The sequence below is a fragment of the Trichomycterus rosablanca genome, chromosome 2 (assembly GCF_030014385.1).
Source record: "Trichomycterus rosablanca isolate fTriRos1 chromosome 2, fTriRos1.hap1, whole genome shotgun sequence".
NCBI classification, from domain to species: Eukaryota; Metazoa; Chordata; class Actinopteri; order Siluriformes; family Trichomycteridae; genus Trichomycterus; species Trichomycterus rosablanca.
The window spans coordinates 42020119-42031582 of NC_085989.1; positions in this window are offsets into that span (position 1 = coordinate 42020119).

The window sequence follows — 11464 nt, forward strand, 5'->3', positions numbered from 1 at the left end:
CTGCATGAGAAATGTACTTATGATACTGACCATGGAAAAATGGTCAGACCACCACTACTGTGCACAGTATGGTGAAAAAAATACAGATGTAGAAGTTCCAGGGTTTACGAACAATCTTACTGAAGATTACATCACATTTACATTTCAGCATTTCAGAAGACATTGCATCAACTTTTTATTCAGTCCTAATTGCTAAACAGGTCATAGGTAAGATCAAAGTGCACTTAAAGTTGGTATTAGTCGTTGTTAATAATGTGCACCATGTACACTTCCCACCCATTCTCAGTCACCAGAGTTTCAGCCTTGGTTTTCACACCAGTTTTGAGTTTTGAGTTGTTGCACCTGTTTTTAGTTTGCCATTGTCTTTGTTTATAGCATATGTGAACCCATTCGTATTTGCAGACCAGTGCAAAGTATCAGAGCAACACCAGATCCTGTATTGAGTGGGTTTCTGATTCTACTGGTTCATACTTTGACCGCAGCTTGTTGTGTTTGTGTCTTGCTCTACAGCCTTGCCTTAATAAGCCTGCTTGCAGATCGACTGACCACAGTTTTTTGTTTGACAGCTTTGTTTTTGGACTGTTTGTCTGAGAATATAATAAACACATACTTGCATCCTAACAAACTGTCTGCAAGTCTTTGTTACAGCTTTACACATTTGTATAAAAAAAAATACTCCAGTTGCCGAGCAGCCCATGTTTCTGCAAGGGTGGACAAATAATGAAATTATATAATCTGAAAAAACACACTGACTGTGAAATACACCATTATAATTAAAAATGAAAACAGTTGACATACAGTACATAAGGACAGATGCCATAAGTGAATGTACCACCTATTTAGCAGCCTGAAGTAGATCTAAAGCGTTCACCAACAAGAACCTCCAACCTGCTCTGTAGGCTGAAATATTAATTAAATAAAATGAGATTTCATATGTAGCCAGAAAAACTATGTACGATCACACACTGATAAGGATAAACATTAGGACCACATGCCTAATATGCTGTGACATATCAGTTTTGACTTACAAGACATCTTTAAAAATGCTGTGTATCTGCTACCCCATCAGTTGGCACTTACCATGGCGGCTTGTGAGTACCCCTTCTGCTTCAAAGATACTCCAACCTACTTGTCTGGCATTATGATTTGGGCAAGTCTTTAGGCTAGAGTCCGAGTCAAGTCACAAGTCTTTAGACTAGAGTCAGAGTCAAGTCACGAGTCAATATAATATACACAAATCATATATTGATAGAAATAAACAAATAATATGTAAGTTCAGATAAAAACAGATTAGCAACTGTAGTTTGCAGTTTTACTTAGTGCCTTTACTTAAATAAATGTAATTTCCGCAACAAGAAGTTACCAGTTAAAAGCTTAAACCGAAAGCTTAAACGTTTTGTTTTCATTGCAAAACAAAAGTGCGCGATAAATAAATAAAAAATCATAACCACTGCTTACCTTAGCTTATGTTCTTCCAGATGCTACTAAATTTATAACTGTGTGTTGTCCCATTTCATTGACATCATCATCTGTGTGATGCAAACTGAACAAAAGCAAATAACAGCATTACTTACTAAAAATTAAAATCAGAAGGTCTGATTTTTTGTTTAACCTGCTTAAGGTCTCATAGACAAGATCACATGATCAGTGTGTAGGGAACACATGGGCACTCAGTAGGGACCATGTGGCTATGGACTCTTGTTGTTTACGAGTAATTTTTTTGCAGGTCATGAGTCGAGTCTGAAGTTGCTGTGTGTGCGACTTACATGCAACTCGGACATAGACATCGAGTCCCCATCTCTGGGCCTTATTAGAGTAATCTGGATATACTGTATATGCTGATCAGATCCGCTACGTTCAACACAATGCACGGTGGCTAAGTGGGTAGCACTGTCGCCTCACAGCAAGAAGGTCCTGGATTTGATCCCCAGGTGGGGCGGTCCGGGTCATTTCTGTGTGGAGTTTGCATGTTCTCCCCGTGTCTGCGTGGGTTTACTCCGGGTGCTCCAGTTTCCTCCCACAGTCCAAAAACATGCAAGTGAGGTGAATTGGAGACACTAAGTTGTCCAAGATTGTGTTTGATATAACTTGAGAGGTGATGAACCTTGTGTAACTACCGTTCCTGTCATGAATGTAACCAAAGTGTAAAACATGTCGTTAAAATCCTAATAAACAAACACAATGCACTATGAGTAATCACCATCAATCAAACATTTGTTATATCGCTGACTGGGACATGCACAGATGTTAGGAAACAGTCATTGCTGTGAACGTTTGGCTCAATTGTTTTGGCTCATTAGTCTATCTATCTATCTATCTATCTATCTATCTATCTATCTATCTATCTATCTATCTATCTATCTATCTATCTATCTATCTATCTAATCTATATGTCTATCTGTCTATCTATCCGTCTATCCGTCTATCTATCTATCTATCTATCTATCTATCTATCTATCTATCTATCTATCTATCTATCTATCTATCTATCTATCTATCTATCTATCTATCTATCTATCTATCTAATCTATATGTCTATCTATCCGTCTATCCGTCTATCTATCCGTCTATCCGTCCGTCTATCTATCTATCTATCTATCTATCTATCTATCTATCTATCTATCTATCTATCTATCTATCTATCTATCTATCTATCTATCTATCTATCTATCCATCTATCCATCTATCCATCTATATGTGTGTGTTAGTGTATATAGAATATATTGCCAAATGTTTTCTGACACCCATATTTATTATTAAGTTTAAGTCGAATGGTCACCCTCATCCATTAACACATGTTTGTGTTTGACTTCGATGTAGAGGAAGTCTAGAGGTTCTGCACCTCAGTCTAAGCTCAACCCCACCAAACACCTTTGCGATAAATTACAGGAGTACAGGGCTACAGCGGGGTCCCTTAAAGCAAGTCAAACCTGCTGAATTCGATCTTTGATTTATGCTACTTTGAATAAAAGTATCAAAAATATGCTTGCAAATACTGTATGTTGCTATTTAACTTTGGATTAAAAAGACTCCTACCAGACATCTGAAACTCATGCTTAAATTATTGTCGTCTTCAAATTTCCTTTCACACTCGACATTTTACTCTCCAACACAATATAACCAATGTTTTGCTTGTTTGAGACTTTTTTGTCACTTTTTTGCATTTTTCCTAATATTCCTCCCAATCTAGTCAATTACCCAATCGCATTTTTTTACCTGCATGAGGTGAGTTCATGTGTGGACACCCTGATCTACATTATCTCTTATCTTTGTGCAGGGTACATAGTAGTATGGTAGGATTTTTTTTAAATTATATTTTATGCATTTTCCCCTATTTTCTCCCAATTTAGAGTAGTTAATTTGTCTTCTGCTGCTGGGGGATCCATGATTGCAGTCGAGGTGGGTCTATTGCTGCTCAAGCCTCCTCCGACCCACGTGCAGCCCATAGCGAAACCCTTTTTCACCCATGCACACTGCACAGGCGCCTCTATCTGCCAATCAGGGTCCTTACACTGCGTTTGAAGACCCCACCCACATAGTCTGGTCATCCCGCCCTAGCAGAGACGTGTCTGCTGCAGGCACTGCCAGTTATGCCCGCAAGTTTCGAACTGAGGAGTTCAGAATCTCAGCGCTGGTGTGCTAGCGGAATATCCCGCTGCACCACCTGGGTGCCCAAGGGGCTAATGTTCTAGTAAATTAAATACGTAAACTGGCAACAAAGAAATTGAGAGGTAAAATTATTCCTGGTGGTGATTTTTATGCAGGCTACATAGTAGTATGATAGGACTGTATCATGAATTAAACTTGTCTGAAGAATTTGCATAAATTATGTCTCATATTTTAGGTATCTTGTAGGTTGTCCATTTCATACTTTGCTTTCTATTTAGATGTTGACATATTTGGCTACAAGTTGGCCTTCTAAGTAATGTGTTTTTTTCTGTTTAGTGAGAAATGTTTTTTGTACTTCTGGCACTACTGTGTTTAAAGACTGTATATGCACCGCTTGACATTTCTAGGTAAACAGCTCTTTCACTCTTTATGCATCTGTAAATGTGAGGCAGAAATGTCTACACTGCCCACACACACAAACACTGGGAACAAAATACAAACAAAGGCGAATGTTTCTGCTGCCTGTGCCATTGATGGTACAGTAAATCAGTGTCTGGCAGAAAGAAACTGCAAATTTGTGTGTGTTTACCCACTTCTCCGTTCCGTCAAGGCTTCAATTTCTCTGTCACGAACCAAGGTTCAGGTTTACAGATGTCTTAATACAGCACTGAAAATAAATACAACAGTGCTGAAATGAATACATACATAAATTACATTTAGACGTTGTTTATGGTCTGTCAAATCACCCGAGACATTTCACGTCGCTATATAAGCAAGGCCACATTTCATAAAGAGACATTGCAATTACAAACACAAAAGACATTTTCATGCAATGTTTTCCCCGATTGGAACTGCATATAACAGTAAGTACTTTTCCCAGCCTCTTATTCACTCTATTATTATTTGTTTCAGGGTTATGCTGGTTAACTTTGAGTGTACTGTAAAAATCAGTCGTGGTCCTGTGTAGTTTGCCACAGACTCAACATCACCCTGATGAAGCAGTATGAATATGAATGAATGAATAAAATCAAATATACACCGATCAGGCATAACATTATGAACACCTTCCTAATATTGTGTTGGTCCCCCTTTTGCTGCCCCATACGCAACAAACTGTGATGCTCTGTGTATTCTGACACCGTTCTATCAGAACCAGCATTAACTTCTTCAACAATTTGAGCTATAGTAGCTCGTCTGTTGAGTCAGACCACACGGGCCAGCCTTCACTCCCCACATGCGTCAATGAGCCTTGGCCGCCCATGACCCTGTCGCCGGTTTACCACTGTTCCTTCCTTAGACCACTTTTGATAGATACTGACAACTGCAAACCCCTCAAGAGCTGCAGTTTTGAAGATGCTCTGACCCAGTCATCTAGCCATCACAGTTTGGGTCTTGTCAAACTCGCTCAAATCCTTACGCTTGCCCATTTTTCCTGCTTCTAACATCAACTTTGAGGATAAAGTGTTCACTTGCTGCCTCATATATCCCACCCACTAGGTGCCGTGATGAAGAGATAATCATTGTTATTCACTTTACCTGTCAGCGGTCATAATGTTATGCCTGATCGGTATACTTGAACATATGATTTTCTATGGATGGGTCCTATAGGAAACTGCATTTGCATCTTGCCCTCTGGTCAGTGTTTGTAGACGTTTTGCTGTCACACTATGGCATGGTATAGCCCCCGGGCCACATCCAGCCATTTGGGATAGTTAGAAATCAGACAAAAATAAGTCAACATCATACATGCAATACCATAAATACAATGGCACTGTTTTTAATATTGATGGGACTGCTATTTTTTTTAATTTACGTGTGTTCATGTGTGTAAATGTAATGTGTTGGTGAGCAGAACTGTGAGTGTGATAGAGATGGTAGAGTTCTTAACAAGAAATAGACATCTACGTATTTATTTATTGAAGCCGTTTAAGGATTACTAAACACAGATTAATACAATAACCTAAACTACTCACGGTGGTCAAATCTGCAAAAGCAACAAAAGGGTTTTTACACATCCAGGACTGAAGCAGTCAAGACTAGCTTTGTGATATCCATTAAGAATATATGAGTATTTAAAAACTCCAGCAGCGCTGCTGTGTCTGATCCACTCATACCAGCACAACACACACTAACACACCACCACCATGTCAGTGTCACTGCAATGCTGAGAATCATCCACCACCCAAATAATACCTACTCTGTGGTGGTCCTGTGGGGGTCCTGACCATTGAAGTACAGGGTGAAAGCAGGCTAAAAAAGTATGCAGAGAAACAGATGGACTACAGTCAGTAATTGTAGAACTACAAAGTGCTTCTATATGGTAAGTGGAGCTGATAAAATAGACGGTGAGTGTAGAAATAAGGAGGTGGTTTTAATGATATGGCTGATCAGTGTATGTTAATATGTGGTTTTCATGTGTTAAATAAATTCTCTCCCATGTTTTCTGTACTGCATTCAGCTTTACATACGATATTTGCAATAAACCATACACCAGTATGTGTGAACACACAAACCAGGATGCTTAAATTGCCTTGTGTCTTGTCATCACAGCTGTGTACAATCTCATACCAGATTGTCACTGAGCAATTGATGGGAGCCACGGCTGAGTAACATATGACAAGAAGTTAATGGTGAATTCTGAGATGAGAATAATGAAGTTATAAAAGCAGTCTGTAGGATGTGTGGGAGTATGACAAGCCAAAGCTTTCATAATGCTAGTAAAAACACACTGTGTGATAGATGTAAATCTGTATTTGTCCAGTACATCAGTACTTTGACAGCCTTCATCTCCATAAACTGCAGGTCAAGAATATTAAAGGTATATAAAATATTAGGTCAAATATGTTCATTTTTAAATAAAATATATGTATTTATTTATTTGTTTTGAGTTTATAGGTGTACTGGGTGGCTTGGTGGATAGCACTGTCGCCTCACAGCAAAAAGGTCCTGGGTTCGATCCTCAGACGGGGCAGCCCGGGTCCTGTCTGTGCAGAGTTTGCATGTTCTCCCCATGTCTGTGTGGGTTTCCTCCGACAGTCCAAAATCATGCAGTCAGGTTCATTGGAGACACTGACCTATATTGCCCTATAGGTGAATGGGTGGGTGTGTGTGTATGTGTGTCTGCTCTACGATGGACTGGCGCCTCGTCCAGGTGTTACTGTGTGCCTTGCACCCATTGAAAAGCTGGGATAGGCTCCAGCACCCAAGTTCCCTGTACTGTAGGACACAGCACCAGGATAACAGTGGCCACTTTTCAAATTTGGCTTCCAATCACTGTCTGGTATGTTGCCCAGTAATCAAGAAATTGACTGCTTCAAACAAACTGGAGGTGCTAGTAAGCAAGTAAGTAAACAAATGTTTGAGGTACTGCAATGTATCTATGTAATCTTAATGGGTGCAGTATAACTAGCCCACTAGAAACTAACATTAACATGATCATCACTGGGTGTGCCCCAGCTGGTACTGTGGCCTATTACATTACTCCACAATCGCTGAGATCCGGGTTAGAATCTCTGTCGACCGGCCGGGCTTCTACTCAGATGTGATTGCTACTGTCTGCTTGATGGGCTGGCACAAGTGGCAAGGAAATGCTTCGGATACAATATGATACAGCTCTATGTAGGAGTCTGTTGTGGGCTGTTAAAAGAAAAACAAATGGCTTCACACATCTTGGAGGAGGGGTTTTTGGTCCTGGAAGGTCACATTATAAATTTTTTGTTTGTTTGGTAATTTGTTTTCTTTCAAAGTAAATGTTTAATTACTTGGATGGTTTTTTATACTATATCATAAAAGCATGTATATAACCTACAGTTTATTAATTAAATCATATGCTCTAAGCTTTGGACCAACAGTTTTGTAAAGGCTCTTTTTTGTTCTACAATGATTGTGCCCTTTTGCACAAATAAAGACCTATAAAGACAGAGTTTTATGATTTCGGCATAAAGGAATGAAGTGGTCTGCACAAAGTTCTGACCTCAACCCTACTGAACATCTATGGGGCCACTTGCTACGCCACTTGTGAGCATGGCCAATGCTCTTTTGACCCAATGGGCACAGCTTTTCACAGACATCTTCCAAAGTCTTGTAGAGCAGGGGTGCCCAATAAGTTGATCGCGATCGACCAGTCGATCACACAGTGCATGCTGGTAGATTGTTCCTCATTCAAACAGGCCAACGTGATTGACATGTGGCCACTGTTTTTTTTATTTGCAGATTGTTACCATAGCTACGCTTCAGCTCACCTAAAGCAGTGCTAATCTAGAAAGTTTTCATTCATCAGTAGCCACTTTTTGCATTTTTCCTTTTGTAAACTGCACTGTTTGTGAAGATGAGTGCACAACCAAGCACAAAGAAACCAAACACGGTGACTCACTGTCACTGCTGGACTGAGAATTGTCCACCAACCAAATATATCCAGAGAAACGGATGGAATACAGTCAGTAATTGTAGAACTACAAAGTGCTTCTTTATGGTAAGTTGAACTGATGAAATGGACAGTGAGTGTAGCAACAAGGAGGTGGTTTGTTATGGCTAATTGGTATATACAGTGTATCACAAAAGTGAGTACACCCCTCACATTTCTGCAAATATTTCATTATATCTTTTCATGGGACAACACTATAGACATGAAACTTGGATATAACTTAGAGTAGTCAGTGTACAGCTTGTATAGCAGTGTAGATTTACTGTCTTCTGAAAATAACTCAACACACAGCCATTAATGTCTAAATAGCTGGCAACATAAGTGAGTACACCCCACAGTGAACATGTCCAAATTGTGCCCAAATGTGTCGTTGTCCCTCCCTGGTGTCATGTGTCAAGGTCCCAGGTGTAAATGGGGAGCAGGGCTGTTAAATTTGGTGTTTTGGGTACAATTCTCTCATACTGGCCACTGGATATTCAACATGGCACCTCATGGCAAAGAACTCTCTGAGGATGTGAGAAATAGAATTGTTGCTCTCCACAAAGATGGCCTGGGCTATAAGAAGACTGCAAACACCCTGAAACTGAGCTACAGCATGGTGGCCAAGGTCATACAGCGGTTTTCCAGGACAGGTTCCACTCGGAACAGGCTTCGCCAGGGTCGACCAAAGAAGTTGAGTCCACGTGTTCGGCGTCATATCCAGAGGTTGGCTTTAAAAAATAGACACATGAGTGCTGCCAGCATTGCTGCAGAGGTTGAAGACGTGGGAGGTCAGCCTGTCAGTGCTAAGACCATACGCCGCACACTGCATCAACTCGGTCTGCATGGTCGTCATCCCAGAAGGAAGCTGACGCACAAGAAAGCCCGCAAACAGTTTGCTGAAGACAAGCAGTCCAAGAACATGGATTACTGGAATGCCCTGTGGTCTGACGAGACCAAGATAAACTTGTTTGGCTCAGATGGTGTCCAGCATGTGTGGCGGCGCCCTGGTGAGAAGTACCAAGACAACTGTATCTTGCCTACAGTCAAGCATGGTGGTGGTAGCATCATGGTCTTGGGCTGCATGAGTGTTGCTGGCACTGGGGAGCTGCAGTTCATTGAGGGAAACATGAATTCCAACATGTACTGTGACATTCTGAAACAGAGCATGATCCCCTCCCTTCGAAAACTCCAAGATGACAACTGCCTTGCTGAGGAAGCTGAAGGTAAAGGTGATGGACTAAACCCAATTGAGCACCTGTGGCGCATCCTCAAGTGGAAGGTGGAGAAGTTCAAGGTGTCTAACATCCACCAGCTCCGTGATGTCATCATGGAGGAGTGGAAGAGGATTCCAGTAGCAACCTGTGCAGCTCTGGTGAATTCCATGCCCAGGAGGGTTAAGGCAGTGCTGGATAATAATGGTGGTCACACAAAATATTGACACTTTGGGCACAATTTGGACATGTTCACTGTGGGGTGTACTCACTTATGTTGCCAGCCATTTAGACATTAATGGCTGTGTGTTGAGTTCTTTTCAGAAGACAGTAAATCTACACTGCTATACACGCTGTACACTGACTACTCTAAGTTATACCCAAGTTTCATGTCTATAGTGTTGTCCCATAAAAAGATATAATGAAATATTTGCAGAAATGTGAGGGGTGTACTCACTTTTGTGATACACTGTATACAGTAGTATTTATAGCAGTTTATACAACAGTTAGTTCCGACCTTACAATCTGATTGGTTGAGAAGCGTTCTAACCGTGCTGATATTCGTGATAACAGCACGGTCTTTTCACACCACAACTGTATTACTCCGCTGATGCGTTGCCAGTAACGACAAGCTTCATGCACACAAACGCGCACGCAGGCGACACAGACTTTTTTCCCGATTATGTTTTAAATCCCTTATCTGATATACAATCTAGTGCACTATGTAGGGAACATAAATCCGCGATCTGATACACAATCTAGTGCACTATGTAGGGAACTTTAATGTGTTTGTAACGCGAACAGTTAGCTTAGTAGCCCAGTTAGCAGCTCATAAAAGTTCTGTTATCACCCAAATACTGTGGTGTGTGCGAGAGGTTTTTTATTTCTTTCGGAGGTTCTTGTCTTCTTCTTCTTCTTGTTCTTACCTCCATAAAATGAGTTTTTGCAACTTGGGATGTCTGCTTTGTAGTGTTAAACTTTATATTCGTTGTGGAACTACTTTTTGGCGGAAGGTATTGTCAATATTAAAGCATATTTAATATGAAATTCAGGGCTTCTTTGATTTATTTTCTTTCTTTATTTTGTAAAAAATGTTGTATAAAAGCAATAGAACACTTGAGGTTGTGTGTTATCGCGAATAACATCACGACTGTGACGATCTGCGACCGAATCACAGCCGTGATGTTATTCTCCCTCTTGTGTTCTATTGCTTAAGTGCACTTTTAGTAAATAAGAATATTTAATTACAAGTAAGTGTATTAAACAGAACAAATATTTGTGTTATACCTTGAAAAGATCTTGCGATTGTTATTTTAAAGGTCTATATTTGTTAGATTTCTTAGGAGAACAGGGGTGATATGTATATATATATATATATATATATATATACTGTATATAATCTGTATAATATAATATAATATCCAAATCTGTACGACTTCTTTTTTATTTAAGAGATGTTTTGTTTTTGTTTGCATGCTTGGCTGAGGTAATACTAAATATATAAAGCTCGCAAGGAGGTTTTGCACATAAAAAATGTTTGTTATTGCTGCCGACAAACAATAATTTAATATATGAACTGCATAAAACATAATAATAGTTTCAGATTGTTTATACTTAAATTTATACTTTCATACAGACACAGTTGCGTGACTGCTTCAGGCTTCTCTAGCTTTTTCATTAATGATTTTAAAACTGTGACATTGCATACTGTAACAAGGTCAAATTTGACTTGCCCTTTATTATTTTTGAAAGCAGCTTTTCCACTATAAACCCAGCTTGCTAGATTAATTCTGGAACAGCCCATCACACTGTTTACATTTTCTCTCTGCATTTCTCTTCAATTAAAGTCCCATTAAATTGCATACAATTAATTTCATTAAATTTAACACCATATACGTATATTTTAAGTTCTTCTTACATACAAGGCCTTAAATGGGCTACCAGTTAGACAGCATTCAGCGTCACTTATTCCAGGTTGTGGAATACTCTTCCTCAACATATCAGGAACACAAAGACAACAATATTCATTCATTGTCTGATTTACCACTGCTTTATCAGGGTCAGGGTCACGATGGGTCGAATAAAATTGGGAGAAAAGAAGGAAACACCCTGGAAGGATCGCAAATCCTTCAGATCGAGTTGTTGAACAGTTCACACATAGCGATCAAGAGCCGAGTTTTGATCCCCGAGCAAACGTCGAGCTGCACCCGAGCTGCCACATCTAGTGGCCACCAGTCAG